Below are 13763 nucleotides of genomic sequence, written 5' to 3'. Positions count from 1 at the left end.
GGTGCCATTTACAAACCATAAGTGCTAATGACTCCATTCCTTTTTGTGGTTGTAGGGGCTGTTGATTGGAGTACATTAAAACAAACTTGATCTCTCTAGGACATTCAAAAGCCAAGTTATAAGCCCACAAAGGTGTAACTGGACTACTTCTTTAAAACGACACCAGGCCTGGTGACCTTTGGGACATGGTTTGACCCCCTATAGGAATGTGCGATCATCATGAAACGTTCAGATCACTTACAACTCAATAGATTCTACCTTCTTGTAACGTTTCAGCCTGATTGGACCTTGTTTTCACACAAATGAACCTAGAATGATGTGAAATTGTGCTTCGTGCAACATAATTCTGGGTGCCATTTAAAAACCATAAGTGCTAATGACTCCAATCCTTTTTGTGGTAATGGGGGCTGTTAAATGGAGTACTATAAAACAAACCTGACCTCTCTAGGATATTCAGAAGCCAAGTTATAAGCCCACAAAGGTGTAACTGGACTACTTCTTTAAATTGACACCAGATCCGGTGACCTTTGGGACATGGTTTGACCCCCTAAAGGAATGTGCTATCATCATGAAACGTTCAGATCACTTACAACTCAATAAATTTTACCTTCCTGTAACGTTTCAGCCTGATTGGACCTTGTTTTCACACAAATGAACCCAAAATGATGTGAAATTGTGCTTCGTGCAACATAAATCTGGGTGCCATTTAAAAACCATAAGTGCTAATGACTCCATTCCTTTTTGTGGTTGTAGGGGCTGTTGATTGGAGTACACTAAAACAAACCTGATCTCTCTAGGACATTCAGAAGCCAAGTTATAAGCCCACAAATGTGTAACTGGTCTACTTCTTTAAAGTTGACACCAGGCCTGGTTACCTTTGGGACATGGTTTGACCCCCTATAGGAATGTGCGATCATCATGAAACGTTCAGATCACTTACAACTCAGTAGATTCTACCTTCTTGTAACGTTTCAGCCTGATTGGACCTTGTTTTCACACAAATGAACCCAGAATGATGTGAAATTGTGCTTCGTGCAACATAAATCTGGGTGCCATTTAAAAACCATAAGTGCTAATGACTCCATTCATTTCTGTGGTTGTAGGGGCTGTTGATTGGAGTACATTAAAACAAACCTGATCTCTCTAGGACATTCAGAAGCCAAGTTATAAGCCAAGAAAGGTGTAACTGGACTACTTCTTTAAAGTGACACCAGGCCCGGCGACCTATGGGACATGGTTTGAGCCCCTATAGGAATGTGCGATAATCATGAAACGTTCAGATCACTTACAACTCAATGGATTCTACCTTCTTGTAACGTTTCAGCATGATTGGACCTTGTTTTCACACAAATGAACCCAGAATGATGTGAAATTGTGCTTCGTGCAACATAATTCTGGGTGCCATTTAAAAACCATAAGTGCTAATTACTCCATTCCTTTTTGTGGTTGTAGGGGCTGTTGATTGGAGTACACTAAAACAAACCTGATCTCTCTAGGACATGCAGAAGCCAAGTTATAAGCCCACAAATGTGTAACTGGACTACTTATTTAAAGTGACACCAAGCCCGGTGACCTTTGGGACATGGTTTGACCCCCTATAGGAATGTGCGATCATCATGAAACGTTCAGATCACTTACAACTCAATAGATTCTACCTTCTTGTAACGTTTCAGCCTGATTGGACCTTGTTTTCACACAAATGAACCCAGAATGATGTGAAATTGTGCTTCGTGCAACATAATTCTGGGTGCCATTTAAAAAACATAAGTGCTAATGACTCCATTCCTTTTTGTGGTAATGGGGGCTGTTAATTGGAGTACTCTAAAATAAACCTGACCTCTCTAGGATATTCAGAAGCCAAGTTATAAGTCCACAAAGGTGTAACTGGACTACTTCTTTAAATTGATACCAGATCTGGTGACCTTTGGGACATGGTTTGACCCCCTTAGGAAAGTGCTATCATCATGAAACGTTCAGATCACGTACAACTCAATAGATTCTACCTTCCTGTAACGTTTCTGCCTGATTGGACCTTGTTTTCACACAAATGAACCCAGAATGATGTGAAATTGTGCTTTGTGCAACATAATTCTGGGTGCCATTCAAAAACCATAAGTGCTAATGACTCCATTCCTTTTTGTGGTTGTAGGGGCTGTTGATTGGAGTACACTAAAACAAACCTGATCTCTCTAGGACATTCAGAAGCCAAGTTATAAGCCCACAAATGTGTAACTGGTCTACTTCTTTAAAGTTGACACCAGGCCTGGTTACCTTTGGGACATGGTTTGACCCCCTATAGGAATGTGCGATCATCATGAAACGTTCAGATCACTTACAACTCAGTAGATTCTACCTTCTTGTAACGTTTCAGCCTGATTGGACCTTGTTTTCACACAAATGGACCCAGAATGATGTGAAATTGTGCTTCGTGCAACATAATTCTGGGTGCCATTTACAAACCATAAGTGCTAATGACTCCATTCCTTTCTGTGGTTGTAGGGGCTGTTGATTGGAGTACATTAAAACAAACCTGATCTCTCTAGGACATTCAGAAGCCAAGTTATAAGCCAACAAAGGTGTAACTGGACTACTTCTTTAAAGTGACACCAGGCCCGGCGACCTATGGGACATGGTTTGAGCCCCTATAGGAATGTGCGATAATCATGAAATGTTCAGATCACTTACAACTCAATGGATTCTACCTTCTTGTAACGTGTCAGCATGATTGGACCTTGTTTTCACACAAATGAACCCAGAATGATGTGAAATTGTGCTTCGTGCAACATAATTCTGGGTGCCATTTAAAAACCATAAGTGCTAATTACTCCATTCCTTTTTGTGGTTGTAGGGGCTGTTGATTGGAGTACACTAAAACAAACCTGATCTCTCTAGGACATGCAGAAGCCAAGTTATAAGCCCACAAATGTGTAACTGGACTACTTCTTTAAATTGACACCAGATCCGGTGACCTTTGGGACATGGTTTGACCCCTTATAGGAATGTGCGATCATCATGTAACGTTCAGATCACTTACAACTCAATAGATTCTACCTTCCTGTAACATTTCAGCCTGATTGGACCTTGTTTTCACACAAATGAACCCAGAATGATGTGAAATTGTGCTTCGTGCAACATAATTCTGGGTGCCATTTAAAAACCATAAGTGCTAATGGCTCCATTCCTTTTTGTGGTTGTAGGGGCTGTTAATTGGAGTACACTAAAATAAACCTGATCTCTCTAGGACATTCAGAAGCCAAGTTATAAGCCCACAAAGGTGTAACTGGACTACTTATTTAAAGTGACACCAAGCCCGGTGACCTTTGGGACATGGTTTGACCACCTATATGAACGTGCGATCATCATGAAATGTTCAGATCACTTACAACTCAATAGATTCTACCTTCTTGTAACGTTTCAGCCTGATTGGACCTTGTTTTCACACAAATGAACCCAGAATGATGTGAAATTGTGCTTCGTGCAACATAATTCTGGGTGCCATTTAAAAACCATAAGTGCTAATGACTCCATTCCTTTTTGTGGTAATGGGGGCTGTTAATTGGAGTACTCTAAAATAAACCTGATCTCTCTAGGATATTCAGAAGCCAAGTTATAAGTCCACAAAGGTGTAACTGGACTACTTCTTTAAATTGATACCAGATCCGGTGACCTTTGGGACATGGTTTGACCCCCTTAGGAAAGTGCTATCATCATGAAACTTTCAGATCACGTACAACTCAATAGATTCTACCTTCCTGTAACGTTTCTGCCTGATTGGACCTTGTTTTCACACAAATGAACCCAGAATGATGTGAAATTGTGCTTCGTGCAACATAATTCTGGGTGCCATTCAAAAACCATAAGTGCTAATGACACCATTCCTTTTTGTGGTTGTAGGGGCTGTTGATTGGAGTACACTAAAAAAACCTGATCTCTCTAGGACATTCAGAAGCAAAGTTATAAGCCCACAAAGGTGTAACTGGACTACTTCTTTAAATTGACACCAGATCCGGTGACCTTTGGGACATGGTTTGACCCCCTCAGGAAAGTGCTATCATCATGAAACGTTCAGATCACTTACAACTCAATAGATTCTACCTTCTTGTAACGTTTCAGCCTGATTGGACCTTGTTTTCACACAAATGAACCCAGAATGATGTGAAATTGTGCTTCGTGCAACATAATTCTGGGTGCCATTTACAAACCATAAGTGCTAATGACTCCATTCCTTTTTGTGGTTGTAGGGGCTGTTGATTGGAGTACACTAAAACAAACCTGATCTCTCTAGGACATGCAGAAGCCAAGTTATAAGCCCACCAATGTGTAACTGGACTACTTCTTTAAATTGACACCAGATCCGGTGACCTTTGGGACATGGTTTGACCCCTTATAGGAATGTGCGATCATCATGAAACATTCAGATCACTTACAACTCAATAGATTCTACCTTCTTGTAACGTTTCAGCCTGATTGGACCTTGTTTTCACACAAATGGACCCAGAATGATGTGAAATTGTGCTTCGTGCAACATAATTCTGGGTGCCATTTACAAACCATAAGTGCTAATGACTCCATTCCTTTTTGTGGTTGTAGGGGCTGTTGATTGGAGTACACTTAAACAAACCTGATCTCTCTAGGACATTCAGAAGCCAAGTTATAAGCCCACAAATGTGTAACTGGACTACTTCTTTAAAGTGACACCAGGCCTGGTGACCTTTGGGACATGGTTTTACCCCCTATAGGAATGTGCGATCATCATGAAACGTTCAGATCACTTACAACTCAATAGATTCTACCTTCTTGTAACGTTTCAGCCTGATTGGACCTTGTTTTCACACAAATGGACCCAGAATGATGTGAAATTGTGCTTCGTGCAACATAATTCTGCGTGCCATTTAAAAACCATAAGTGCTAATGGCTCCATTCCTTTTTGTGGTTGTAGGGGCTGTTAATTGGAGTACTCTAAAACAAACCTGACCTCTCTAGGATATTCAGAAGCCAAGTTATAAGCCCACAAAGGTGTAACTGGACTACTTCTTTAAAGTGACACCAGATCCGGTGACGTTTGGGACATGGTTTGACCCCCTTAGGACAGTGCTATCATCATGAAACGTTCAGATCACTTACAACTAAATAGATTCTCCCTTCCTGTAACGTTTCAGCCTGATTGGACCTTGTTTTCACACAAATGGACCCAGAATGATGTGAAATTGTGCTTCGTGCAACATAATTCTGGGTGCCATTTACAAACGATAAGTGCTAATGACTCCATTCCTTTTTGTGGTTGTAGGGGCTGTTGATTGGAGTACACTAAAACAAACCTGATCTCTCTAGTACATTCAGAAGCCAAGTTATAAGCCCACAAAGGTGTAACTGGACTGCTTCTTTAAATTGACACCAGATCCGGTGACCTTTGGGACATGGTTTGACCCCCTTAGGAAAGTGCTATCATCATGAAACGTTCAGATCACTTACAACTCAATAGATTCTACCTTCTTGTAACGTTTCAGCCTGATTGGACCTTGTTTTCACACAAATGAACCCAGAATGATGTGAAATTGTGCTTCGTGCAACATAATTCTGGGTGCCATTTAAAAACCATAAGTGCTAATGACTCCATTCCTTTTTGTGGTAATGGGAGCTGTTACTTGGAGTACTCTAAAACAAACCTGACCTCTCTAGGATATTCAGTAGCCAAGTTATAAGCCCACAAATGTGTAACTGGACTACTTCTTTAAATTGACACCAGATCCGGTGACCTTTGGGACATGGTTTGACCCCCTTAGGAAAGTGCTATCATCATGAAACCTTCAGATCACTTACAACTCAATAGATTCTACCTTCCTGTAACGTTTATGCCTGATTGGACCTTGTTTTCACACAAATGAACCCAGAATGATGTGAAATTGTGCTTCGTGCAACATAATTCTGGGTGCCATTTAAAAACCATAAGTGCTAATGACACCATTCCTTTTTGTGGTCGTATGGGCTGTTGATTGGAGTACACTAAAACAAACCTGATCTCTCTAGGACATTCAGAAGCAAAGTTATAAGCCCACAAATGTGTAACTGGACTACTTCTTTAAAGTGACACCAGGCCTGGTGACCTTTGGGACATGGTTTTACCCCCTATAGGAATGTGCGATCATCATGAAACGTTCAGATCACTTACAACTCAATAGATTCTACCTTCTTGTAACGTTTCAGCCTGATTGGACCTTGTTTTCACACAAATGGACCCAGAATGATGTGAAATTGTGCTTCGTGCAACATAATTCTGCGTGCCATTTAAAAACCATAAGTGCTAATGGCTCCATTCCTTTTTGTGGTTGTAGGGGCTGTTAATTGGAGTACTCTAAAACAAACCTGACCTCTCTAGGATATTCAAAAGCCAAGTTATAAGCCCACAAAGGTGTAACTGGACTACTTCTTTAAAGTGACACGAAGCCCGGTGACCTTTGGGACATGGTTTGACCCCCTATAGGAATGTGTAATCATCATGAAACGTTCAGATCACTTACAACTCAATAGATTCTACCTTCTTGTAACGTTTCAGCCTGATTGGACCTTGTTTTCACACAAATGGACCCAGAATGATGTGAAATTGTGCTTCGTGCAACATAATTCTGGGTGCCATTTACAAACCATAAGTGCTAATGACTCCATTCCTTTTTGTGGTTGTAGGGGCTGTTGATTGGAGTACACTAAAACAAACCTGATCTCTCTAGGACATTCAGAAGCCAAGTTATAAGCCCACAAATGTGTAACTGGACTACTTCTTTAAATTGACACCAGATCCGGTGACGTTTGGGACATGGTTTGACCCCCTTAGGACAGTGCTATCATCATGAAACGTTCAGATCACTTACAACTCAATAGATTCTACCTTCCTGTAACGTTTCAGCCTGATTGGACCTTGTTTTCACACAAATGGACCCAGAATGATGTGAAATTGTGCTTCGTGCAACATAATTCTGGGTGCCATTTACAAACCATAAGTGCTAATGACTCCATTCCTTTTTGTGGTTGTAGGGGCTGTTGATTGGAGTACACTAAAACAAACCTGATCTCTCTAGGACATTCAGAAGCCAAGTTATAAGCCCACAAATGTGTAACTGGACTACTTCTTTAAATTGACACCAGATCCGGTGACGTTTGGGACATGGTTTGACCCCCTTAGGAATGTGCGATCATCATGAAACGTTCAGATCACTTACAACTCAGTAGATTCTACCTTCCTGTAACGTTTCAGCCTGATTGGACCTTGTTTTCACACAAATGAACCCAGAATGATGTGAAATTGTGCTTCGTGCAACATAATTCTGGGTGCCATTTAAAAACCATACGTGCTAATGGCTCCATTCCTTTTTGTGGTTGTAGGGGCTGTTAATTGGAGTACACTAAAACAAACCTGATCTCTCTAGGACATTCAGAAGCCAAGTTCTAAGCCCACAAATGTGTAACTGGACTACTTCTTTAAAGTAACACCAGGCCTGGTGACCTTTGGGACATGGTTTGACCCCCTATAGGAATGTGCGATAATCATGAAACGTTCAGATCACTTACAACTCAATAGATTCTACCTTCTTGTAACGTTTCAGCCTGATTGGACCTTGTTTTCACACAAATGAACCCAGAATGATGTGAAATTGTGCTTCGTGCAACATAATTCTGGGTGCCATTTAAAAACCATAAGTGCTAATGACTCCATTCCTTTTTGTGGTAATGGGGGCTGTTACTTGGAGTACTCTAAAACAAACCTGACCTCTCTAGGATATTCAGTAGCCAAGTTATAAGCCCACAAAGGTGTAACTGGACTACTTCTTTAAATTGACACCAGATCCGGTGACCTTTGGGACATGGTTTGACCCCCTTAGGAAAGTGCTATCATCATGAAACGTTCAGATCACTTACAACTCAATAGATTCTACCTTCCTGTAACGTTTCTGCCTGATTGGACGTTGTTTTCACACAAATGAACCCAGAATGATGTGAAATTGTGCTTCGTGCAACATAATTCTGGGTGCCATTTAAAAACCATAAGTGCTAATGACACCATTCCTTTTTGTGGTTGTATGGGCTGTTGATTGGAGTACACTAAAACAAACCTGATCTCTCTAGGACATTCAGAAGCAAAGTTATAAGCCCACAAAGGTCTAACTGGACTACTTCTTTAAATTGACACCAGATCCGGTGACCTTTTGGACATGGTTTGAGGAAAGTGCTATCATCATGAAACGTTCAGATTACTTACAACTCAATAGATTCTACCTTCTTGTAACGTTTCAGCCTGATTGGACCTTGTTTTCACACAAATGAACCCAGAATGATGTGAAATTGTGCTTCGTGCAACATAATTCTGGGTGCCATTTAAAAACCATAAGTGCTAATGACTCCATTCCTTTTTGTGGTTGTAGGGGCTGTTGATTGGAGTACACTAAAACAAACCTGATCTCTCTAGGACATGCAGAAGCCAAGTTATATGCCCACAAAGGTGTAACTGGACTACTTCTTTAAATTGACACCAGATCCGGTGACCTTTGGGACATGGTTTGACCCCTTATAGGAATGTGCGATCATCATGAAACATTCAGATCACTTACAATTCAATAGATTCTACCTTCTTGTAACGTTTCAGCCTGATTGGACCTTGTTTTCACACAAATGGACCCAGAATGATGTGAAATTGTGCTTCGTGCAACATAATTCTGGGTGCCATTTACAAACCATAAGTGCTAATGACTCCATACCTTTCTGTGGTTGTAGGGGCTGTTTATTGGAGTACACTAAAACAAACCTGATCTCTCTAGGACATGCAGAAGCCAAGTTATAAGCCCACAAATGTGTAACTGGACTACTTCGTTAAATTGACACCAGATCCGGTGACCTTTGGGACATGGTTTGACCCCTTATAGGAATGTGTGATCATCATGAAACGTTCAGATCACTTACAACTCAATAGATTCTACCTTCCTGTAACGTTTCAGCCTGATTGGACCTTGTTTTCACACAAATGAACCCAGAATGATGTGAAATTGTGCTTCGTGCAACATAATTCTGGGTGCCATTTAAAATCCATAAGTGCTAATGGCTCCATTCCTTTTTGTGGTTGTAGGGGCTGTTAATTGGAGTACACTAAAATAAACCTGATCTCTCTAGGACCTTCAGAAGCCAAGTTATAAGCCCACAAAGGTGTAACTGGACTACTTATTTAAAGTGACACCAAGCCCGGTGACCTTTGGGACATGGTTTGACCCCCTATAGGAATGTGCGATCATCATGAAACGTTCCGATCACTTACAACTCAATAGATTCTACCTTCTTGTAACGTTTCAGCCTGATTGGACCTTGTTTTCACACAAATGAACCCAGAATGATGTGAAATTGTGCTTCGTGCAACATAATTCTGGGTGCCATTTAAAAACCATAAGTGCTAATGACTCCATTCCTTTTTGTGGTAATGGGGGCTGTTAATTGGAGTACTCTAAAACAAACCTGATCTCTCTAGGATATTCAGAAGCCAAGTTATAAGTCCACAAAGGTGTAACTGGACTACTTTTTTAAATTGATACCAGATCCGGTGACCTTTGGGACATGGTTTGACCCCCTTAGGAAAGTGCTATCATCATGAAACGTTCAGATCACGTACAACTCAATAGATTCTACCTTCCTGTAACGTTTCTGCCTGATTGGACCTTGTTTTCACACAAATGAACCCAGAATGATGTGAAATTGTGCTTCGTGCAACATAATTCTGGGTGCCATTCAAAAACCATAAGTGCTAATGACACCATTCCTTTTTGTGGTTGTAGGGGCTGTTGATTGGAGTACACTAAAAAAAACCTGATCTCTCTAGGACATTCAGAAGCAAAGTTATAAGCCCACAAAGGTGTAACTGGACTACTTCTTTAAATTGACACCAGATCCGGTGACCTTTGGGACATGGTTTGACCCCCTTAGGAAAGTGCTATCATCATGAAACGTTCAGATCACTTACAACTCAATAGATTCTACCTTCTTGTAACGTTTCAGCCTGATTGGACCTTGTTTTCACACAAATGGACCCAGAATGATGTGAAATTGTGCTTCGTGCAACATAATTCTGCGTGCCATTTAAAAACCATAAGTGCTAATGGCTCCATTCCTTTTTGTGGTTGTAGGGGCTGTTAATTGGAGTACTCTAAAACAAACCTGACCTCTCTAGGATATTCAGAAGCCAAGTTATAAGCCCACAAAGGTGTAACTGGACTACTTCTTTAAAGTGACACGAAGCCCGGTGACCTTTGGGACATGGTTTGACCCCCTATAGGAATGTGTAATCATCATGAAACGTTCAGATCACTTACAACTCAATAGATTCTACCTTCTTGTAACGTTTCAGCCTGATTGGACCTTGTTTTCACACAAATGGACCCAGAATGATGTGAAATTGTGCTTCGTGCAACATAATTCTGGGTGCCATTTACAAACCATAAGTGCTAATGACTCCATTCCTTTTTGTGGTTGTAGGGGCTGTTGATTGGAGTACACTAAAACAAACCTGATCTCTCTAGGACATTCAGAAGCCAAGTTATAAGCCCACAAATGTGTAACTGGACTACTTCTTTAAATTGACACCAGATCCGGTGACGTTTGGGACATGGTTTGACCCCCTTAGGACAGTGCTATCATCATGAAACGTTCAGATCACTTACAACTCAATAGATTCTACCTTCCTGTAACGTTTCAGCCTGATTGGACCTTGTTTTCACACAAATGGACCCAGAATGATGTGAAATTGTGCTTCGTGCAACATAATTCTGGGTGCCATTTACAAACCATAAGTGCTAATGACTCCATTCCTTTTTGTGGTTGTAGGGGCTGTTGATTGGAGTACACTAAAACAAACCTGATCTCTCTAGGACATTCAGAAGCCAAGTTATAAGCCCACAAATGTGTAACTGGACTACTTCTTTAAATTGACACCAGATCCGGTGACGTTTGGGACATGGTTTGACCCCCTTAGGAATGTGCGATCATCATGAAACGTTCAGATCACTTACAACTCAGTAGATTCTACCTTCCTGTAACGTTTCAGCCTGATTGGACCTTGTTTTCACACAAATGAACCCAGAATGATGTGAAATTGTGCTTCGTGCAACATAATTCTGGGTGCCATTTAAAAACCATACGTGCTAATGGCTCCATTCCTTTTTGTGGTTGTAGGGGCTGTTAATTGGAGTACACTAAAACAAACCTGATCTCTCTAGGACATTCAGAAGCCAAGTTCTAAGCCCACAAATGTGTAACTGGACTACTTCTTTAAAGTAACACCAGGCCTGGTGACCTTTGGGACATGGTTTGACCCCCTATAGGAATGTGCGATCATCATGAAACGTTCAGATCACTTACAACTCAATAGATTCTACCTTCTTGTAACGTTTCAGCCTGATTGGACCTTGTTTTCACACAAATGAACCCAGAATGATGTGAAATTGTGCTTCGTGCAACATAATTCTGGGTGCCATTTAAAAACCATAAGTGCTAATGACTCCATTCCTTTTTGTGGTAATGGGGGCTGTTACTTGGAGTACTCTAAAACAAACCTGACCTCTCTAGGATATTCAGTAGCCAAGTTATAAGCCCACAAAGGTGTAACTGGACTACTTCTTTAAATTGACACCAGATCCGGTGACCTTTAGGACATGGTTTGACCCGCTTAGGAAAGTGCTATCATCATGAAACGTTCAGATCACTTACAACTCAATAGATTCTACCTTCCTGTAACGTTTCTGCCTGATTGGACGTTGTTTTCACACAAATGAACCCAGAATGATGTGAAATTGTGCTTCGTGCAACATAATTCTGGGTGCCATTTAAAAACCATAAGTGCTAATGACACCATTCCTTTTTGTGGTTGTATGGGCTGTTGATTGGAGTACACTAAAACAAACCTGATCTCTCTAGGACATTCAGAAGCAAAGTTATAAGCCCACAAAGGTGTAACTGGACTACTTCTTTAAATTGACACCAGATCCGGTGACCTTTGGGACATGGTTTGAGGAAAGTGCTATCATCATGAAACGTTCAGATTACTTACAACTCAATAGATTCTACCTTCTTGTAACGTTTCAGCCTGATTGGACCTTGTTTTCACACAAATGAACCCAGAATGATGTGAAATTGTGCTTCTTGCAACATAATTCTGGGTGCCATTTAAAAACCATAAGTGCTAATGACTCCATTCCTTTTTGTGGTTGTAGGGGCTGTTGATTGGAGTACACTAAAACAAACCTGATCTCTCTAGGACATGCAGAAGCCAAGTTATATGCCCACAAAGGTGTAACTGGACTACTTCTTTAAATTGACACCAGATCCGGTGACCTTTGGGACATGGTTTGACCCCTTATAGGAATGTGCGATCATCATGAAACATTCAGATCACTTACAATTCAATAGATTCTACCTTCTTGTAACGTTTCAGCCTGATTGGACCTTGTTTTCACACAAATGGACCCAGAATGATGTGAAATTGTGCTTCGTGCAACATAATTCTGGGTGCCATTTACAAACCATAAGTGCTAATGACTCCATACCTTTCTGTGGTTGTAGGGGCTGTTTATTGGAGTACACTAAAACAAACCTGATCTCTCTAGGACATGCAGAAGCCAAGTTATAAGCCCACAAATGTGTAACTGGACTACTTCTTTAAATTGACACCAGATCCGGTGACCTTTGGGACATGGTTTGACCCCTTATAGGAATGTGTGATCATCATGAAACGTTCAGATCACTTACAACTCAATAGATTCTACCTTCCTGTAACGTTTCAGCCTGATTGGACCTTGTTTTCACACAAATGAACCCAGAATGATGTGAAATTGTGCTTCGTGCAACATAATTCTGGGTGCCATTTAAAATCCATAAGTGCTAATGGCTCCATTCCTTTTTGTGGTTGTAGGGGCTGTTAATTGGAGTACACTAAAATAAACCTGATCTCTCTAGGACCTTCAGAAGCCAAGTTGTAAGCCCACAAAGGTGTAACTGGACTACTTATTTAAAGTGACACCAAGCCCGGTGACCTTTGGGACATGGTTTGACCCCCTATAGGAATGTGCGATCATCATGAAACGTTCCGATCACTTACAACTCAATAGATTCTACCTTCTTGTAACGTTTCAGCCTGATTGGACCTTGTTTTCACACAAATGAACCCAGAATGATGTGAAATTGTGCTTCGTGCAACATAATTCTGGGTGCCATTTAAAAACCATAAGTGCTAATGACTCCATTCCTTTTTGTGGTAATGGGGGCTGTTAATTGGAGTACTCTAAAACAAACCTGATCTCTCTAGGATATTCAGAAGCCAAGTTATAAGTCCACAAAGGTGTAACTGGACTACTTTTTTAAATTGATACCAGATCCGGTGACCTTTGGGACATGGTTTGACCCCCTTAGGAAAGTGCTATCATCATGAAACGTTCAGATCACGTACAACTCAATAGATTCTACCTTCCTGTAACGTTTCTGCCTGATTGGACCTTGTTTTCACACAAATGAACCCAGAATGATGTGAAATTGTGCTTCGTGCAACATAATTCTGGGTGCCATTCAAAAACCATAAGTGCTAATGACACCATTCCTTTTTGTGGTTGTAGGGGCTGTTGATTGGAGTACACTAAAAAAAACCTGATCTCTCTAGGACATTCAGAAGCAAAGTTATAAGCCCACAAAGGTGTAACTGGACTACTTCTTTAAATTGACACCAGATCCGGTGACCTTTGGGA

The sequence above is a fragment of the Nothobranchius furzeri genome, chromosome 6, assembly GCF_043380555.1.
Source record: "Nothobranchius furzeri strain GRZ-AD chromosome 6, NfurGRZ-RIMD1, whole genome shotgun sequence".
Classification (NCBI taxonomy): Eukaryota; Metazoa; Chordata; class Actinopteri; order Cyprinodontiformes; family Nothobranchiidae; genus Nothobranchius; species Nothobranchius furzeri.
Note: the sequence above shows the minus strand (reverse complement) of the source record.